Source organism: Pinus tabuliformis, chromosome 6, assembly GCF_031772625.1.
Source record: "Pinus tabuliformis cultivar Carrire ecotype Pingquan chromosome 6, CPIR1, whole genome shotgun sequence".
NCBI classification, from domain to species: Eukaryota; Viridiplantae; Streptophyta; class Pinopsida; order Pinales; family Pinaceae; genus Pinus; species Pinus tabuliformis.
The window spans coordinates 1,308,262,091-1,308,281,856 of NC_142292.1; the positions used below are offsets into that span (position 1 = coordinate 1,308,262,091).

The 19,766-nt window shown below is 41.6% G+C and overlaps 1 protein-coding gene across 3 annotated transcripts in view; it reads right to left on the reverse strand.

The window, feature by feature from the left end:
* LOC149263420 (protein TIC 22, chloroplastic-like) overlaps window positions 1–19,766 on the reverse strand; it is a 394,728-nt gene that overhangs the window by 107,212 nt on the left and 267,750 nt on the right. The gene's annotated exons all lie outside the window — the stretch shown is intronic.

Genomic DNA, 19,766 nt, shown 5'->3' on the forward strand with positions numbered 1-19,766 from the left:
AAGCTCTTTATGAGCCTATGTGTAATGTACTCTAGTCTACAAAATGTGTAGAATGTGAAAATTCTATCACTGCAACAACTGATTTATTTTAACTACTTATTTTCCAATAAGTTATTTACGAAAACCCTTTAGTAAACATTAAAATAAATTTTGTTGCAGATATCACACCATAATACAGAAACAAATACATGCATAAGAATCAAACACATCAACACAGATTGGACAATTGTCCCCGGAAAAACCCAATGCGAGAAAACCAGTGCAGCAGAGGAGGATTTTATTAATCAGCGATTCTTGAGTACAACTGGGTGCCAAATTGGCTTACCCAATAGAGATAAATTCTCCAGCACCTCTTCTAGACTCAGCAGCAGACTTGTTGGCCTCTGCACAGCTCCTAAACCCTCTACGTCAACAATGGGCCTCTCTACGTCACCCACGCAGGCCGTCCAGCGACTGCACAGTCCTGTTGCCTCTGCGTCTGCCTCTCTAATCTCTGCGCTGACCTTCTGGTACTATTCCTAACTCTCTATTCCATACTTGCTACCTCTTGCTGCAATCCAGACCTCTAGTTCGAATTTCTCAGCAAACCCCGCTCCAGAAATCGAACTAACTAGTCTCCCTCAATATATCTCCAACTAACCCTCAAGTCCCCTTTTATACTTTTCTTGTTGATGAATCAACGGCCGAGATTAAGTCCCTAATCAATGGATAAGATTAAAATAGACTTGACCCTTATCTTTTGGAAGCTTCTCATCCTTATCTTTATTAATACCCATTAATATTTTTATTTCCCTAAGTTTAGACTTAGGAACTCATTAAAAATATTAATTATTTTAATAACTCTTAATCCAGATGGATTTTTCCAAAACGATTTATGGGTTTTGGAGATCTCACGCGCTTTAGCCTCTCCACCAATTTTCATGCCTAGAGCACATTTGATGCTACCCCAAATCAACACTCCCTCTCAGCGAGGACTGTGCTCTAGTAATACTCCACACTAAGCATCACTCTGATTATACGATAACAATACCTGTGCTAATGCTAGGCCTCCCCGCTCAACATCCTCTGCACTACTACATCCTGTACTACTGCCCATGGCTCTATCACTGCCACTGCTACATCTGTACTGCAACTCTCTCTACATCCGTGTTGTTGCTGGTCCTTCTTCTCAACACTGCATCTGCACTGCAACTCCCTCTGCATCCATGCTGCTACTGGTCCTTCTTCCCAACAATGCATCTACACTGCAACCCCTTCTCATCATGCTGCATCGTGCTACTACTAACTGCTACTGCACTGCAACATCATCCCCATTTCTGCTACTAAAATGGATTCTTTATCATCCCCATCTTCTCCCTGAAATAATCAAACTTGGTTCTTCCAAGGGCCTTGGTAAGGATGTCTACCACCTGTTCTCCTATAGGAGTGTAGCTCAACTATACAACTCCTCGCTGGACACAGTCTCTGACAAAGTGACATCGAATATCAATATGCTTTGACCAGTTGTGAAATACTGGATTCTCAAAGAGCTTGATGCAACTCTGATTATCACACATGATCCCGGTCTCCTCCATATTTCTTTTGAATAGGTTCACAAGCAGTTTTCTAAGCCATATGGCTTTGCACAAATTTGTACTTCCAGCCATATATTCTGCTTTAGCTGAGCTTAGAGCTATGAATTTATGTTTCCTACTGCACCAGGAGGTCATTCCCGATCCAATGTTGAAACAAAAACCCAGAGGTACTTTTCCGATCCACTGAACTTCTAGCCCAATCTGCATTAGTAAATCCACTCAATCCGATATCCTTACTCCTAATGTACAAGAGTCCATAATCGACTGTTCCTTGTACATATATGAGAAGAACATGTTTGGCTGTTGCCCAGTGCGCCCTCTTCTGTTCTACCTTGAACTGACAGAGGCTGTTGACAGTGTAACAAATGTCTACCCTGGTATTGACCAAATACATCAAGGACCCTATGAGCTGCTTGTATAAGGTGGGATCAACATCCTTGTCTTCTGATGCATCAATTTTCTTCCGGTTGGTGATCAGTGGAGTAGCCATGGGTCTACAATCGTGCATCTTAAATCTCTTCAGAATTTTTGTAGCATATCTCCCTTGCCCAAGGAAGATCTCCCCCTTTTGCTGCCAAACTTCCAACCCCAGGAAATAATGCATTTGTCCCAAATCTTTCATGTCAAATTCTGTGGCTAGATTCTTCTTGCAGTGTCCGATGAGCCTGGATGATCCTGTCAGGAAGAGATCATCCACATATAATACTAGGAGTAGAGGCTCATTCTCTACAACCAGATAGTAGAGATTTGCATATGCGTCACTCTTGACAAATCCCATCTTCTGCAAGTAGCCATCAATTCAACCATACCATACTCTAGGTGTTTGTTTTAGCCCATACAAGGCTTTCTTCAATCTGCATACATGAGACTTCTTCTCATGTGTCTCAAAGTCTTCTGGCTATTCAATGTATACCTCCTCTTCTGTCACCCCGTTCAGGAATGTCGTTTTGACATCCATCTGATGAATCTCCCATCCCATCTGTGCTACAAGAGATATCACAATTCTAAAAGATGTATACCTGACTACTAGGGTGAAGGTCTCTTCGTAGTCAATTCATTCCTTCTGAGCATACCCCTTAGCCACAAACCTGCTTTGTATTTTTCCACACTTCCATCTATAGCGTATTTAATCTTGTAGATCCATCTCGAACCTACCACCAATCTATCTTGAGGCCTCGGCACTACCTCCCAACCATCGTTCACCATTATGGAGTTGTATTCCTCTACCATCGCATCCAACCAAACCTGATGTTGAGCAGCCTCCTGAAAACTAGCAGGCTCCCCATCCTGAGCTACTAATGCTTGATATATATCTAGTTGTTTTCGCTCCCTTTTATTGTTTCTTGGTGCACTGATGAAATCCTCTGCATCTCGCAGAATCTGACGAAGTTCCCTGCTCGTTCTTCCTCTAGTAGCAGGTGCTTCTATTAGCTCCTCCTCCTCCTATGATTCTTCCTGATCCAAGGAAGAATTCTTTACTTCCATTGGTTGGAGTGGTTTGACCAACGACTCATCTTTGACTGCTGCTCGGAAGGCATTTCTTGAGATTTTCCGAAGGCCCTGTCCTCCATGAACTTCACATCTCGTCGAACTACTGCGTTGCTGCTCCTTAGAAGATAGATTTTGCATGCCTTAGTGTTCTCGCTATATCCCACTATATATCCTTTCTCTGCAATTTGATCCAGCTTTTTCCTCTTTTCTTCAGGTATGCAACAATATGCTAAGCTCCCAAATATCTTAAAATCACTGACTTCAGGTGTCTTCCCTGTGAAGACTTTCTCTGGAGTAATCTTGCCCAATGCCCGATGAGGAGTTCTATTCTGAACATAGATCGTCGTGTTGCATGCTTTTGCCCACAGGAACTTTGGCATATCCTAATCATACATCATGGCCCTAATTGCTTCTATGATAGTCTTGTTCTTTCTTTCTGCTACTCCATTCTGCTCCGGATTGTAAGGAGTTGTCCACTCTCTTTTGATGCCCTCCTTAGCGCAAAAATCAGTGAAGTCCTTATCAACATACTCTCCACCATTATCTAAGCGCAAAACTTTTATTTTCTTCCTTGTCAAATTCTCCACCAGAGCCTTAAACTCTTTGAATCGACAGAAAACCTCGTCCTTGGTTTTTAGAAAATAAATCCAAGTTTTCCTTGAGTGGTCATCAATGAAGGTGATGAAGTATTCGGCACCACTAAGAGCTTTAATGGACATAGGTCCGCAGATATCTGAGTGTATTAATCCTAGTACAATCTTGGCCCTATTTTTACTTCTAGGAAATGTTGCTTTGGCATACTTTCCCAGAGCACATCCTCTGCATACATCATTTCATTTTGTACTAAGATCTGGAACACCTGTTACAGTTTTCCTGAGAATTCTCAAAGCCCCATGGTGCAAATGTCCCATTCTTCTATGCCATAGTTCGTTCAAATCCTTGTCTCCATGACTGCCTATCAGTGCCATTGGTGATTCTAGTTGTAATTTGTACAACCTGTTACTTCTAATCCCGATTTGCACTTTCTTTTTCCAGCTCGGGTATTTGATGTATACTTTCTCCTTGATGAAGAAAACGTCATAGCCCTTGTCTTGAAGTTGCGATACGAAAAGCAAGTTCATCCCCAGTCCTAGTACAAGAAGTACATTGGTAGCACGGAACCGCTCTCCCATTTCTGTTTGAAAAACTATGGTACCCTTCCCTATTGGAGTACACTTTGCCTTATTCCCCATGTTGATCTGAAAATTCATCCTTTCCTCCTAATAATCTGAGAAACATTCCCGGATTCCCATCATATGCCAGGAGGCTCCACTGTCTATATACCATACCTCTGATGATGCAGAGCTAATCACACAAGCAACTTCTTGTTCCAATCTGGAAGCCAATATAGAGAAATTGAAATTACTATCTCTTGTGCAATTTTCTGAAAATCTGTGCGAATCTCCTGATGTAGATGCCTCTGCATCATGCTCTCGACCCATAATTGATTTTCCCTTCCTGTCTTTGATTACTCCCTTTGATACCATGTGAAAATTCTATCACTACAACCACTGATTTCTTTTACCTACTTATTTTCCAATAAGTTATTTACAAAAAACCTTCAGTAAATATTAAAATAAATTATGTTGCGGATATCACACCATAATACAGAAACAAATACATGTACAAGAATCAAACACATCAACACAAATATTTTGGACAATTGTCCCCAGAAAAACCCAATGTGGGAAAACTGGTGCAGCAGAGGAGGATTTTATTAATCAGTTATTCTTGAGTACAACTAGGTGCCAAACTGGCTTACCCAACAAAGATAAATTCTCCAGCACCTCTTCCAAACTCCGCGTCAAACTTGCTGGCCTCTACGCAGCTCCCAGACCCTCTACGTCAGCTCCTGCCTATCTGTGTCAGCATTGGGCCTCTCTACGTCACCCACGCAAGCCCTCCAGTGACTGTGCAGTCCTGCTGCCTCTACGTCTGCCTCTCTAATCTTTGCGTTGACCTTCTGGTACTGTTCCTAACTCTATGTTCCGTACTCGCTACCTCTTGCTGCAATCCAGACCTCTACTTCGAATTTCTCAGCAAACCCCGCTCCAGAAATCGAACTGACTAGTCTCCCTTAGTATATCTCCAACTAACCCTCAAGTCCCCTTTTATACGTTTCCTATTGATGAATCAACAGCCGAGATTAAGTCCCTAATCAACGGCTAAGATTAAAATAGACTTGATCCTTAACTTTTGGAAGCTTCCCATCCTTATCTTTATTAATACCCATTAATATTTATATTTCACTAAGTTTAGACTTAGCAACTCATTAAAAATATTAATTATTTTAATAACTCTTCATCCGATGCTACCCCAAATCCTAGTAGGGCATACTCGGAGAACACCCGGGTGGGTATGACCCTAAGAGAGACAATAATGATGCATGTCTATCAATCATTGGTCTCGCCAACATTGTGTGCTCTAATCTAAGTGAGAGATAGAGCTGTTAGTCAAGGCCTTACTAAATGAAAACAATGTTGGTTGAAATGATGCTATAACAGATGGATTGCAAATATGATTCTTCTTATGAGAAATTCTTCAGATTGAGGATGACCAAGTACCATTATGAATAGCTCCCTAGTTAAGACCAATGTTTTAAAACTCCGACTCGGCCGAGGATCGACTCCGACTCCGACTCCGACTCGATTTCAATGACTCGGTCGTTGTAAAAAATACATTAAATATTTATTTTTTTTATTAAAAAACATAATTTTAAATATTTTAAACATAATTTTAAAGATTTTCATTCATGTTTCCAAACACACAGCATTATAATATAGATGGAAGACAACATATGATCAAAGTAGGCTCATGAATCAATCCACTATATCAAAATGGTACCCAATGGCAATACATAGTCAACTGTCATACATGATCAAAGACTCAAGACAAAATACAAATAACCAAGGAGGCTAGAAATGGCCTCTACAACAAAAGTAAACTGTGATGGTGACCAGACTGCAATACTAGTACTACTGGGCCCTGGCTAGTAGCTACTGCCAGAGGAGCCAAGATCATCTCGACCAATCTCTGGATCATCATCATCAGAGTCAGACAAGGGGCCCCATGGCTCCTCCTCATCATCATCGTCTCCAACTGCAACTGTAGAAGTGGTACCAGTACCACTAGCAGGTTGTGCAGCAGATGCAAGCTGAGATAGAGTAGATATGCGGCTGCGCTTCTGTCGTGGCTGAGCAGAGGAAGCACCTACAACTGGAGTGCTTGCTGGCTGTGAGACTGAGGCTGGTGGATTGGGATCTGCATTCAACTGAACAGGCTGAAGTTGAACAACATGTTCAAGTTCAACTGATGTCTCCATATCTATATCTACATCAAGATCCTCATCAGGATCAAACTCTGGTGGACGACTCTCCACTACCCAATCTGATGTTGGATCAATGTCTTCCAACACAATGGGATCTGAATCAGGTCTTTTGTTCAGCAATTGGTTTCATCTGAGCCGAAGGTTGTATTGGACATAAACTAGATCATTCAACCGTTTTTGATCCAAACGGTTTCTCTTCTTTGTGTGAATCCTCTCAAAGACAGACCAATTGCGCTCACACCCAGATGCACTGCAAGTTTGACTCAAAATACGAATTGCAAACCTTTGCAATTCAGGGCACTGGCCACCAAAGGCCTTCCACCATTGTGCTGCAAAAAACATAGGAGTGTAATGAATTATGAGTTAGATGAAGGCTGAAGCTCAACAAAATCACAAATTATATCTAACTTTCAAATTATAAATGATTTAACAAACTTTAATAAAAAAAGTAAAACCATTAAGAAATTGAAAATTGAAATTTTTGTTTACCTGGCTCATCTGCTTCTCTTGCAATCTTTGCTAGGTTCTTCCCAAAGGTACCTGATGCATTGCTGAAGGATGTGACCTGTCGATGTATCTCCAGCTGATCAGACTCTGATGGGATCATGCGTTCAATGCAATCAACCAGTCCATCTCTGACCTCCCCCCTCAAAGCTCCTGACTCCTTAGCTTTATAATGATACCGTGGGTTCAAAAAATACCCAGCTGCATGTATAGGGCGATGGAGTTGATTGTTCCATCTTTCATCAATGATTGCCCAAATGGGCCCATACTTTGCCACTCTATCCTTGTATGATGTCTTTATTTGCTCCTTTGCTTGATCCATAGCCTCATAAATGAAGCCCATAGCCAACCTTTCCCCATCCACCAACCGCAACACCTTAACTAGTGGCTCAGCAAGCTTCACAATCTCTGCTTCCTTTCTCCAAAAAGTTTCTTCATGGACTTTCAGCTACAATGCTCCTCCAAGACTCCTCACTGCTGCTCCAAAACAAGCTCAAGAACTGCTCACTAATTCTCAAAGAAGACTCTCACTCAAATGCATAAGACTGCTGTGAGTGAGTGAGAGCATTTGGGTGTCTTAAATAGGGTTTGGGAGGGGGAAATGGACCCCAAAAACATTTAGCATATTATTATAACAGTTTGGGATCCATAAACTTCATTAAACAATTCAAAAATACCAAAAAAATGATTATTTTTATGTGGTTTACGCGTGCCTGGCCGTTCCTTTGTGACTCGGCCGAGTCATATCGGAACCGGCCGGGTTGACCGAGTCACACATGACTCGGCCGAGTCATTGAATGACTCGGCCGAGTCATGTGTGACTCGGTCAACCGGACCGTTTCCTTGGCCGGGTCACTCCTCCAGGCATCAACTCGGTTCAACTCGGCCGTTTCGGTTTCGAAACGGCCGGTTTTTAAAACATTGGTTAAGATGGAGTGTTGAAGAAAGTGTAACTAGGTTCGGTCTTCATAATGACATGATCTTTGTAAATGATGTAATAAAGAGAATAAATTATTTTTGTATATCTTGCTACATGGGTTTCATGAGCAAGAAGTGTCATTAGGTCAAAGACTTCTTCTTGATGTCTTTAGGATTTTATTTATATGTCAAAGAGTTATGTCATGTATTAAGAAGCTCTTTATGAGCCTATGTGTAATGTACTTTAGTCTACAAAATGTGTAGAAGCCCTCCAAAGACCAAGCATAATCCTCCAAGAAGTCTGCAAGGAAAAACAAGAAGGAATCCATCATGTCAGCTCCAAAATAAAATTAAATGGATAAAACGAAGACATATCAGCTAGAAGAAATAGTCACAATGTTTCACTTGGTGACGTCGGCTCAAAATAGGAGCATAAACCACTATAAATACCCCCCTAGGGTCAGCGCAAAACATACAAGGAAAACTCGCGTTTCCCTCTGAAATTTCGGGTGATTAAAGGAGCAGAGATCCGCATCAAAGGAGGGATAGATCTAGGGTTTAACTGCTACCTCGGATGGGTATAAGGAGCAGAAGAACCCGGGCTAATCTCATTTTGGCATACCTGTGAATTGAAGGTACAAATCTCGAATGGATGGAGCAGAGATCTCACTCTCGGCATACCTGTGAATTGTAGGTGCAGATCACGGATGGATGGAGCAGAGAGGACTTCGGATGAAGACACAGTGTTGACATGCGTTCTAGATATTCTCGGCATAGTCATGACAATCTCAGCATGAAGTCTTACCGTCTTGATCACAGTATACAGATTTGTTTCCTAGAAATCTTAATACGCATTTCAGTGTTATTACAACACCATTGTTAATAGTCTCAGCATGCATATATATATATGTGTGTGTGTGTGTGTGTGTGTGCGTGCACGCGCGTGCGCTCCTACCTCCTCACAGATCTAGGGTTTAACTGCTACCTCGGATGGGTATAAGGAGCAGAAGAACCCGGGCTAATCTCATTTTGGCATACCTGTGAATTGAAGGTACAAATCTCGAATGGATGGCGCAGAGATCTCACTCTCGGCATACCTGTGAATTGTAGGTGCAGATCACGGATGGATGGAGCAGAGAGGACTTCGGATGAAGACACAGTGTTGACATGCGTTCTAGATATTCTCGGCATAGCCATGACAATCTCAGCATGAAGTCTTACCGTCTTGATCACAGTATACAGATTTGTTTCCTAGAAATCTTAATACGCATTTCAGTGTTATTACAACACCATTGTTAATAGTCTCAGCATGCATATATATATATATGTGTGTGTGTGTGTGTGTGTGTGTGTGTGTGTGTGTGTGCGTGCACGTGCGTGCGCTCCTACCTCCTCACAGATCATTAGCAAATCTCAAATGCAATACTAAACTTGGTTACAGTATTGGAAAAGATGAAGACGCAGCCTTAATCTCAGTGACCATCACCATTTCAGTGTAATGAGGAGGAGCAATACCATAGTCTCAGCATAATTAGAAGAAGCAGTGACAAGGAAGATCTGACTCATCATAATGAGAAGGAATGACAAGGATCATCACAGTTTCAACATGATGATGATTAAAAGGATCTCATAGTGACTCACGTACAGTCATGATCCTATCTCAGTTATGATCCCGGTCTTGAAGGTCATGATCTCAATGAAGACAAGAGATCTCAGTGTCATGATGAAGAAACAGCAATGAAGATCTCAATGATGCAGCAGTAATAGTTTCAATGGTGCAGCAATCATGATGATTTCAGCAGTGATAGAGAAGAGGATTGATGGCTTGGTCTTGAAGTGGCAGAATGTGTCAAGGGTCATGGTCTTGGTATTCGTCAATTGGAATCTCTATAAGAAGAATTTTTATTCGAGTTTTCCTCTCCAAGAGGGAGAGGTTTCAGCCCTGGCAGAGAACCCAATATCTTGTGTTCTTGTCTCTTTGTTTTGATAGCAGTTTGATGAAATAATTACACACTAATAATAATAAGAAGATCAAGCGAAGAAGAACTGTAAAAGAACTTCACAAATTTGTTATCATGCTAAGAAGAATCACCTTAATTTTGAACACCCTAGATTCTTCAACATGGTATCAGAGCAATGGTTTCAGAAGTCAAAGAGAAGGCAGAAAAGAGACATGCATAGATCAAAGAAAAACATCGCAGCAAGCTGAAGAACATCAAGATCTACATCTTGATCAAACCCTAGTTCAAAGGATCAGCCTACAACAGCAGTATATAGTAACAAGGGTTGATGTCTATCTGATCAAGGAGATAATCTACAACAGCAAAATATTTTGTCTCCATAGTCATCACTAAAAGACCACCAAGACTCTCATCAAGATGTCCACAAAGCAATCAAAGACCGCATCATCTCGTAAAAGGTCGAAGTCCAAAATGCAGTCTACAATGACAGTCTACAACAGCAAGGAGATCTACAGTCAAAAGATGAAACCTTCAGATCTCCTGATACATATCAACAGTTTGTATATCAAGATAGCTTGAAGGCAAGGAAGGCAATCTTCCTATCAAGGATCTCATCTGGTGGAAGCATCAATACATCTGCCTCATCAACAGTCATCATGATCAGGGTGAAGATCTCATCTTCACATCAAGTAAGTATCTTTTCATTCTATAATCAAGTTTGGTTCAATGACTTCATTATTGCAAGGAGATCTATAGGATAGATGGGTTATCGAAGGTCCTTGCATAGAATAAGAAGGATTAACAGAATCCTTATGGAGAAAAGAAGTCAGTAAAACAGGTCTCCTTTGAATTCATCTCTATGTAGCAAGAAAGGAGACAGATAAGAAATATATAGAAGATATACTTTCTGAAATACAGTGAAGTAGGTCATATCAATTAGACTGGATTGAAGGTGTCAAACAGTAAAGGAATATCTTCATGAGATCTCAGTTATGAGATCTGGGAAAAATGATGACAGGATAATCACCATTGATATTGATATTGATAAGCAAGGTAACAATTGTTCATGAACAAGAAGGCTACTTCAATCAACAGTGTGTGGTCTCTATGCCAGATAGAGAAAGACAAGTTGAAAGGACTCAAAAATCTACAGAAGGAAAGGGAAGGTTGACAAGACAGAATAGTACTATGAAAAGATTATGGAGAGGAGCTCATATCACCGGAAGGGTGGAGGAAGCTGAAGAACAGGACCAAGGAAAGAGGGAGTAGCAGATCTCTACTATGAATGAGATGGTATCTCTCTCACAAAAGGGTCCTATCATAAGTCCTTGCAGATATGACCATGATAATAAGATGCATCATGGCATCATGGAAGCATTAGGAACAAGTGCTCGTGATATCACCATGAGAAACATGAAGGGCATAGCTCTTGGGAATCTCATTGGACATTAAAGGAAAGGAAGAAGTCATCCAGGTCAAATGAAACATTTGCTAGATGGGGATATGCAAGATCCTTTAGATTCTTTGATAGAAACCTCAGCGGAGGATCCCCTAATCTGGGAAGGCAACAAGTGTTTCATCAAGAAATCCAACCTATGGAATTCATGAGATGAAGGCCTAATAACTTGTGAAATAAAGCAGATCAAGGGATTGAAGATCTTTTCAATCAGGAAAGTTGTTGGAAGAAGCCTGAAGGAAAAATGAGGTATGTATGCTTGTGTTTGTATTTAATATTGTAATGTCATGACATATGGTTGTAGGTAACATGGATCGACCATGATCAAGAGAAAAAGGATCTCCTCCTCTGAAAGGATGCAGAAAGACATAGGTCACATTAGCTGAAATCAACATAATATGTCCTCATATGAAGTATGAGGTGGTTGACTACGATTGAAGAACTCTGACTGAAAGCTCCTGGCAATGAAAGATGTGAGGATGGAAGAGATCGTGAAATATGCAACCATGATGAAGGCAATCAACATCCAAAGTAACAGGAAGATTTGACTAGGAAATCTCCCAGAAAGATATGAAGACTCTGATGGAAGTCTGAAAAGATGAAGACCCTTGACAACCAATATCTTTGGGAGATGTGTCAACATGTATGCAGGATGTTGATACCTACAAGAAGATGTCACTAGAAAAGGCCATCACCAAAAAGGTAATATGTGATTTGTCTTTGGTGTCTAACCTCTTGGAGAAAGTTTGGGTATGTGCGTAGGGCCATGGTAAGAAGAGTTGTGAAGGATGTCACAACTATGTACCTTGTGATCGAGAGCGATCACTGAAGCCCCAAATGTGATGCCAAGAAGGATACTTTCCGGGAAAGAAGGAATGACATTATGAAGGAAAGTGATGGATGGTTGAACCCTACATGTGATGAAATTGATTACATCGAAGTCTTGGATCGTTAGTCAACTAGAAGACCCTATAATGTATTCATAATAGAGTCCCTAGGTAAGAGGGAACTCTGGGAGGTTCCTATGAGTAAAGGAACCCAAGTAAGTTTTTGAGTAAAGAGATACTTGAAACTCATCCCTAGTTAAGAGGGAGAGTTAGACACGACATTCTTGTCTTCGGGTTGGAAGAAAGAATGGAGGATTGTGTAATCATATGGCATCTGACACTCTTTGAGGATGTGGTAGGGCATCCAAGACAAGAGTGGGCAAGAGCACTGATATTCTTGAGGGCTGGGAACCCAAGATGAAAATAGTCCTAGTAGGGCATACTCGGAGAACACCCGAGTGGGTATGACCTTAAGAGAGGCAATGATGATGTGTGTCTATGTTAATTATAGGTATGTTCTACGCTAAGAGCAATTTAATTTACTTCAATTTTTCAATTTTGGCCCAATAACGATATTCAGATTAGCAATCACATCAGCATGATAGTAAAGTGTAGATAGAACATAAACATAAACATCAAAAGACAAGCCAAGACAAGAGGACACAAGATGTGGCACCAAACAGGGACAAACCCCAATGTGGGGAACCCTTGATCAATTCTTCTTATATTCTTCAATAGTTTAGTAGAGAGAGAGATAGTACAAATACATAAATCTGAGATTTTATGACAGCAGTAGCAAGATCATCATTCCACTAATGATGACAGTTCTGAGATGCAGTCCTGAATTGCCATGACAGTCTTCAACCAATGATAGTACTATAGCATGTCCCTTGACAGTGAAAAGCTATTGATCTGATGAGGGCACCTGTGGTTGTACTAATCTTCCTTCATAATCTCCCAACCGTCCAATAGCGCAGCTCTAAGAAACCCTTGTTATCATGCCATGGCCTATGGCCTAGCACATAGCAACATAGAAGTAAATTTCCTTATAATAGATATATAATCATCATCAATGCTTCAAAATATTAGCATCCAATCTACATTTGAAGCCAGCACTACAAGGTCTGAGATAAGTCTGAGTGCAAACTCCTTCACCACACAAGTTTACCTTATGACTGTGACTTCCACTTGCAAGCATTCCCATACTTGGAACAGCCTTTATCATAGTGCTAACATCTACAGTCAATGAGTTGTTACCTACAGTGATCTGACTATGTTTATCCTTGATGTGCTGAAGCTTCCTTTGGCTGTGACTTAGCAACCCTTCTAGCTATGGACTCTTGACAGTTCATAGGTCTTCCATTAGCCTACGGCCAGACCTCCTCACAATTGTTAAGGCTTCTCCTTTCAGCGAATAATGGTTTCTTCTAAGCCTGCGTTTAGGGCACGTTTAGGACAACGAATAGGAGCTTCTTCTTAGGTCTCCTTTACTACGGTTAGGATGATGGTTAGATGCTCCCTTTTGCTACAGATTAAAGCCTTCCCTTGACTGCGTATACGTGCCTCCTTTTGCAGCATATAAAACACTTATTGACTGCGTCCTAAGGCACCCTTAAGTGTTGCGGTTAGGAGCCTCCTCTAGTTGCTATGAGTCTCCTTAGATAGCATGTAAGGGTCACCCTTAACTGCGTATTAGATCACCCTTGAGGACTGCGACTAAGGCAGCTTAGAGGCCTCTTGAGACTGCGGATTAGGGGACTGCGTCTAGGGTTAGGACAGTGGCCAGATCTCTGTGGCTAAGACTCTTCCTTACTGCGGCTAGGGTAAGGTTAGATCCATTCCTTTAGGACTGTGTATGGGAACCTTCTAGGACAACGGATAGGGTCTCGTCTAGATCTGCAATTAGATCTCTCCTTGTTGCGCTATGGAAGCCTCCTTCACTGCATTAAATCCTCTCCTCCATGACAGCGTTAAGGTCTAGGGCATCTCCTCTAGGGCAGCATATCCTCTTTAGATCTTTCCTACCACCAAAACCCAAAGACAAGTGGAGAGAGATCACAAGAGATGAGTGACCAAATGACTTGAAAGCCACCTCTATTTATGGTGCAACGTTGAGGTCAAGTGGGGGTAATTTGGTCGCTGGCCGACCTTGATGAATTGTCACATAACACAAATAAATTCATATCTCCATGAATACGTGTCGGAATCGGATGATCTTTAGATCAATCCTACACCTTTCGACGAGAGGAACCCCAGAAAAATATCAGCTGCCATAAATAAGATGACCCACATGGAGTTTGGCCCTAGTTGCCAATTTTAACACTCCCTCTCAACTAGGGAGAACGCCATCTGCTAATCCATCTGCTAGTCCGTACTATCTCTGCCATCAATGCAGTGCCCTGCACTGCTTTGCTGCACCATGAAGAAGAAGAAGTGATCGAGAATGTATCATACCATTCTCTACTGACCCGAAGTCAGTCCCAGATAAAAGAGTGTCTCATACCACTCTTACTGATCCGAAATTAATTCCAAATAAAGAGAGTGTATCATACCACTGTTACTGACCCAAAGTCAGTTCCAATTGATCCTAGATCAATATCATCCTAGCATAGGGAGTACAGTAGTAACACGATGCGCCCATCGGTACTACTATGGTCCCTATCCTCATTTCCCTACTCATTCGCCAAATGAGAAGTACTTCCCATGAGTCCCAGACTGCATGGGTAGGAAGTCTCAGCGGGAGAAGGATGAACCACTCATCGTGCCTACATGTCGCCATGGGGTATCCCAGGGGAAGGCTGAGCCACTCACCCTGTACACAACAAATCACTAGGGGAAGGTTGGACCACTCACCCTATGATTGTGTCTCAATAGGAGAAGGATGAACCACTCATCCTGCCTACATAGCAGACCACTAGGGGAAGGTTGAACCACTCACCCTATGGTTTCTCATCACTCCAAGAAGTACCTCCAAGCCCTCCCCGAAGCTCCTAGAGCTCAATGTCCATATCATATAGGAACTTCGGGAGAGAGTCTCTCCACGACTCCTAGTCGTTCTCAGAAAGTCAAGAATTTGACCTTCCCAGAAGCTTCATCTGAATATCGGTGACCTGCACATCAGTCCCAGAGTGATGGAGCCTTCTTTCTCCCCATTGTACCATATCCCAGATAAGGTGGTACCTGATGTTTATATGCTTGGAGCGATCATAGAACACGGGATTTCTCAACAATCGAATCCCCCTCTGGTTGTCACAAAAGATTATGGTGGTATCCAGCACGTGTCCAAATAGCTCACAGAAGAGCTTCCACGACCAGACAGCTTCACAGGAGGCCATACTCACAGCTATGTATACGGCCTCAGTGGTGCCTAAAGCAACTGACTTCTGCTTCCTGCTCATCCAGGATATCAAAGCAGAACCCAAAGAGAACCAGCATCAATAAGTGCTCTTGCGATCCTCCACACTGCTTGTTCAATCATCATCAGAATAATAAAGCAGCCTCATAGCTCCAGCAGTGTATCTTAGTCCATGAGTGATTGTGCCTCAAAGATATCTAAGAAGATTCTTGGCACCAATCCAACGAGGCTCAGCCATATGTTGGCTCAACATGCTAACTGCAAAACATCTATCCGGACGAGAGTTCACCAAGAACATCAATGCTACTATGAGTTGACGAAATTCAGAGGCATTTCCCAAATCAGGTCAGGCAACACTACCGCATAACTTCTTAAAGTAAGGATCCATCAAGGTAGTCACGAGCTTGCAGTTCACCATTCTAAATCCGGAATCCAACTCCCTCTTACTTTTGCAAATGAGAGGGTTTGCACCTGCCAAAACGAGGTCGCCCTCATAAGGTACTAGTATGAGAGGTCTATCATCCACAACCTTAAAGCAATGGTTTGGATTGGCTTCACTCCTAGTGAATCTCAGCTTCATCAAATAGCTATCAATCCTCTCATATCAAGCTTGGGGTGCTTGCTTCAAACTATAGAGAGCTTTCTTCAACCTGCATACATGAGATTCTCGATCATGAATCTCAAACCCCTCGAGTTGTTCCACATCTGTGGTCTTGCTATTGCATGAGGGTAATGGTCCCCTTTTAAGATTTCCTTCAGTACATCTCGGACATGTACCCTAATGCTCTTCTTTGAATTCAGGCATCCCTTTCACCATCCGATTCACATCGGGTATGGCCTTACAAAGAAGATGGGCAGACCTCCGTGCCATTAAAGAGGTGTCACACGACATGGTCCCCAATGGACTTCCTGCAAATTGATACAAAGTGCCAACCCTAAACCCAAGAGTAAAAGCATCTTTAAAATTCCTTTTTCAAGCACGTACCTTTCCATCGATGAATGCCACCTTGTAACCTTTGACTTCCATTGCCGAAATGGACACCAGGTTCTTCTTGAGATCAGAACTTCTTGTAAATGAATTGTGTTACCCTCATTCAATTTAAGGGTAACATTCCCTACACCCATTCCAGGATAGGTCGCATCGTCTCCAAGAATAATCTTCACAATTGTCTCCTTCTCTATCAAATTAGAGAGAGCTTCCTTGTATTCGATGAAGTGCCTTGAAGCACCACTATCAATAAGCCAGTTTCCCAATGAGTCCGGAGGACAGGTAGTGAAGAAGGCTGACATAAGATAATACTCCTCTTGCTTATCAAAAACAACATTTGATTCTTCATACCTCGAGTTCCTTGCTTTCTTGAAGAGTCGGCCATTTCCTTGATGACCTACATTCCTTTTTCCTTTGCCATTGTACCTATCATTCCTTCGATCATTGAAGATGCCCCTAAAATGATTGTTATCATCATCAAGTGATGTGTCCCTTCTATTCGGACACTCCTTCGCATAATGGCCAAACTTATTGCAAGCAAGGCATCTACCTTTCCTTCCACCCTTAGTGTACTTGTTCTTTGTAGTAGTTGGTGAATTTGATGGAGGCTCGGGGATTTTACCCTTCACGAAATCCAGCACTTCTTGCTCTTCCAATGTCAAATCCAGAGACATCTTGCATTTGTGATAGTCATTTCACGGAGCTTATCTTCAGCTGGGAAGAGGGATGAGGAATCTGTTAGAGTCGGTCTTAAGCCCTCCATCAGCGATCAAAACTCTTTGCATTTGCATATGTAGGTGTCTCATCAGTGTCAATTTTTGCATCCCGTATCCATGCCATAACCCTGATGGAGGAGCTGGTGTGTTGTACCCCTCTTGGCATTGCTGGTTCAGGTCATTTCAGTCATTAAGCTCTTTCAAGCTTGTCTTATATTGTCTTGAGGTCAATTTCCTAGGTCTAAGGTTTTGGTCAAATATGTTTACAGGGTCATGTGTCTGAAAAGTCAATGAGTATTCAGCAAGCCAGAGGGATGATTGTAAAAGTGTTTCTTCAAGATTTCTTGTCTGGTACAGCTAATCATCACCTTGGATTTAAAAACTCTGTTTTTAAAGCCAAGGTCATTTTCCAAGTTTTTGTAAATAAGTGATGAAATTTCAAAAGTCTTCAGCGAACAAAATGCAACCCTGGTCCCCTTGCCAAGATCCCTCAGATGATCTACCTGCAAAAAGAATCAAGTCAAAGCACTCAATGAGTCAAATTCAGGACAAAAGAAACCAAAAAGTCAGTGTTATAAAGTGTCAAAGAGAAAACATTAGAAAGTGGGTTTGTGAATGAAATTTTTTCAAATGAAACTTATAAAAACCCCAAATTCCCTCCTATCACTCTCATTGTGTATCCTAGACGCTTGCAAGAGAGGTTTGAGAGAGTGATTGAGAGAAAGGAGCGAATACAGAGCGAGTTCGGGCATTGGACTGGTGCGCGACCCGTCAAGCCAGGTGCGCGACCCATCAAGTGCGCGCGACCCGTCAGAGGGTCTTCCACAGTGTGAAAAAACAACGGGCGCGACCCGTCAGAGGTGCGCAACCCGTCGAGCTGTCTCCCTGCAAATCGATTTTAAACTTGGTCAAACGCTCTCCAAGCCATAAATTCGTTTGAGGTAGGTGTTCTAAACTTGAAATGGTTGCTGGTTATGATTGGTGGATATCATGAAACATGTTTTAATGATCGAAATTGTGCAAGTGAAACCAGTGTTGCACACATCGCGATTTAATCGCGATAAAATCGGAAAATCGCGATTTTTTCAAAATGCCGATTCAAATCGCGATTTTTATCCAAAAAATCGGCGGAAATTTTTTTTAACGATTTTTATCGAAAAAATTTCGAAAAAATCGCGATTTTTAAGGAAAAAATCGCGGGAGGCGCGGGCAGCGAGGGTTTTATATGTAAAATCGATTTTTTGTTTATTCATTCAGCAGTCCGCCGCGGAGGAGAAGGAGGAGAAGGAGAAGAAGGGAGGGAGAGGGTTGCCGTCGCTTGTGGGAGCCGATTTTAGGAGGAATCCAAGCCAAGATCGCGAATTTGTCCATAAACCAGGTATGTAGATTAATTTTTTTTTGTTTTGGTTCTCTAAAAACTTTGTTTTTCATTGTTTTTAAAGAATTTTTAGAAATTTTTCATTGATTTGGGATGGGTTATTTGTTATGACTATGAGAACCAATTTTTGATTTTTATTTTCTCATTTTCTTTAAACATTGTTTTTTTTTTTTTTTTTTCATTGTTTTTTGGGTTTAGAAATTCAAATTGGGATTTTGGAAATAATTAGCTTGTAATTTTGCAAATGCTAAATTGTAATTTGTATTTACTATTTACTATTATCATTTATGTAATCCTAAATTCCTATTTCCTAATCCTTATTTTTCCATAGGTTTGCAAATTCAAAATTCAAAAACAAACATGCCAAGGAAATTGGATCCTTTCTGGGAATATGGTGACCCTAAAACTCCGAATGATAGACAAAACTTGATTTGCAAGTTGTGTGGAAAGGAAATATTCGGGGGGGTGTACAGGTTGAAGTTCCACCTTGCACAAATCCCTGGACGTGATGTGGGGCCCTGTCTAAAGACAAATGCTGAAATTATCCAAAAAGCCATGAGAGCATTGGGAGAATTAGAGCACACTAGAGACGCCAAAGAAGAACTCAAAAGGCAACTAAGAAGGTCAGTTGAAGGAAGTGGGCCAAGTGGCACAGGTTCTACTGCAGCGTCAGTCAATCCGTTTGCTGCATCATCATATTTTGTTCCTCGAACCACACCTGGTTCACAACCAACTATCGGTTCAATGATGAAAAGAACTGAAAAAGAAAAAGCTGACAAGTTGATGACAAAATTTCTCCTCTGGAGTGATATTCCTTTCAGCATTATAAGGAATAATCCATTTTTCCAACCTACTCTTGATGCTGTTGCCAGTGTTGGCCCGGGGTACAAACTCCCTTCTCTTCATGATTTCAGAGGCCGGCTTCTTCAAGATGAAAAGCGTGACTGCACCCAAAGATTGGAGGATTTTAGGGCATCATGGGCACAAACAGGATGCACTGTTATGTCAGATGGTTGGACTGACCAAAAGGGGAGAACCCTTATAAACTTCTTGGTTAGTTGTCCCTTGGGGACTATGTTTATCAAATCTGTTGATGCAACTCATCAAATCAAAGATGCAAAAAATTTATGTGATTTGCTGGATGTGTTTATTTTGGAGGTGGGTGCAGAAAATGTTGTCCAAGTCATAACGGACAACGCTGCAAATTATGTTGCTGCTGGTAGATTGCTTA